The sequence below is a fragment of the Schistocerca nitens genome, chromosome 5 (assembly GCF_023898315.1).
Source record: "Schistocerca nitens isolate TAMUIC-IGC-003100 chromosome 5, iqSchNite1.1, whole genome shotgun sequence".
Classification (NCBI taxonomy): Eukaryota; Metazoa; Arthropoda; class Insecta; order Orthoptera; family Acrididae; genus Schistocerca; species Schistocerca nitens.
Window position 1 is genome coordinate 631,610,410 of NC_064618.1, and position 2,458 is coordinate 631,612,867.

Sequence of the window (2,458 nt, forward strand, 5' to 3'; positions counted from 1 at the left end):
TGCAGCTGCAAATGGCATCAGGAGTGGATGATCACAGCTACGGCCAGTTTCTGACATCGCCATCATCGCCAAACAGCTTTGCTCATCATGCAATCAACGTTTCATATAATGCACAGCAGTGAAAGGGAAGCATTTTGTTTACTTGTTAACTGGAGGTTATCTTTGTGTAATTTACTGGACACGGTGAAAGTCAGAGACATTCATTTTAATATGTGTCTAACTCTTTTACAGCTGTTTGAACCTCTTGACCTGTCTATTTTTAAGGGTAAGTCGTATTTAACTCCTACCATGTGTACTTTTAGCAATCTTTTTTGGGCACAAGTTGCCATGCCCAAAGACTGTGCCAGCCTTATGTTTAGTTTGTAGACGTTGGTTTCTTTTGGCACGAGATTGTACTGAACGTACATGGGCTGCGATGTGCTGTGAGAACCAGAGTAACTTGTTACTTATTGTGTGCTCTATAATGTGACATGGTGTTCATTTCCTTTTGTTCTGAATCTACATCTACATCTACGTGATTACTGTGCTATCCACAATAAAGTGCCTGGCAGAGGGTTGAATGAACCACCTTCACGCTGTCTCTCTACCGTTCCACTCTCGAACGGCAAGCGGTAAAAACGAGCACTTACGTTTTTCTGTGCGAGCCCTGATTTCTATTTTATCGTGATGATCATTTCTCCCTATGTAGGTGGGTGCCAACAGAATGTTTTTGCAATCGGAGGAGAAAACTGGTGATTAAAATTTCATGAGAATATCCCGTCGCAACGAAAAACGCCTTTGTTTTAATGATTGCCACTCCAATTCACCTATCATGTCTGTGACACTAACTCCCCTATTTCGCGATAATATAAAACGAGCTGCCCTTCTTTGTACTTTTTCTATGTCATCCGTCAGTCCCATTTGATGCGGATCCCACACCGCACAGCAATACTCCAGAATAGGGCGGACACGCGTGGTGTAAGCGGTCTCTGTAGTAGACCTGTTGCACCTTCTAAGTTTTCTGCCGATGAATCGTAGACTTTGGTTTGTGTGGTGTCACCGCCAGACACCACACTTGCTAGGTGGTAGCCTTTACATCGGCCGCGGTCCGCTAGTATACGTCGGACCCGCGTGTCGCCACTATCAGTAATTGCAGATCGAGCGCCGCCACACGGGAAGATCTAGTCTAGAGAGACTCCCTAGCACTCGCCCCAGTTGTACAGACGACTTTGCTAGCGATGATTCACTGTCTACATTCGCTCTCATTTGCAGAGACGACAGTTCAGCATAGCCTTCAGCTACGTCAGCTTTGCTAGAAATGAAATGATAATTAAATGGACACCCTAGCTGCAAACAGGCGTTGATGTACTTCATCGGGGACATGTTGAAAATGTGTGCCCCGACCGGGACTCGAACCCGGGATCTCCTGCTTACATGGCAGACGCTCTATCCATCTGAGCCACCGCGGGCACAGAGGATAGTGCGTCTGCAGGGACTTATCCCTTGCACGCTCCCCGTGGTGTGGACATGTTGGGAATGTGGATCTCACGGGGAGCGTGCAAGGGATAAGTCCCTGCAGACGCACTATCCGCTGTGCCCGCGGTGGCTCAGATGGATAGAGCGTCTGCCATGTAAGCAGGAGATCCCAGGTTCGAGTCCCGGTAGGGGCACACATTTTCAACATGTCCCCGATGAAGTGCATCAACGCCTGTTTGCTGCTAGGGTGTCCATTTAATTATCATTCCTAAGTATTTAATTGAATTTTCAGCCTTCAGATTTGTGTGACTTATCGCTTAATCGAAATTTAGCTTATTTCTTTTAGTGCTCATGTGAAGAACTTCACACTTTTCCTTATTCAGGTGGCAACGGCCTTGCCGCAGTGGATAGACCGGTTCCCGTGAGATCACCGAAGTTAAGCACTGTCGGGCGTGGCCGGCACTTGGATGGGTGACCATCCAGCCGCCATGCGCTGTTGCCATTTTTCGGGATGCACTCAGCCTCGTGATGCCAATTGAGGAGCTACTCGACCGAATAGTGGCGACTCCGGTCAAAGAAAACCATCATAACGACCGGGAGAGCAGTGTGCTGACCACACGCCCCTCCTATCTGCATCCTCAACTGCGGATGACACGGCGGTCGGATGGTCCCGATGGGCCACTTACGGCCTGAAGACGGAGTGCTGCTGCTGCTGCTTTTCTTATTCAGGGTCAATTGCCACTTATCGCGTCATACAGATATCTAAATCATTTTGCAAGTCGTTTTGATCATCTGATGACTTTACAAGACGGTAAATGACAGCATCATCTGCAAACAATTTAAGACGGCTACTCAGACTGTATTCCTTTATGGTTTGGTCAGAAACAGAATACGCAAGGCTCTTGTAGAAACATGCAGCATTATACAGATGATTCTATTGCCACTATGACAGAACACATCGTTAGGTTACAAGCAGCACTTGAACAGAAAAAAAAAGAGTAGT

General features: G+C 47.2%; 1 non-coding gene across 1 annotated transcript; it reads right to left on the reverse strand.

Annotated features, from left to right (window-relative positions):
* Positions 1 to 1,374: 1,374 nt before the first annotated feature.
* Trnat-ugu (transfer RNA threonine (anticodon UGU)) lies at positions 1,375 to 1,449 on the reverse strand. Its single transcript has one exon. It is a non-coding gene; the product is annotated as a tRNA-Thr (tRNA).
* Positions 1,450 to 2,458: the final 1,009 nt, after the last annotated feature.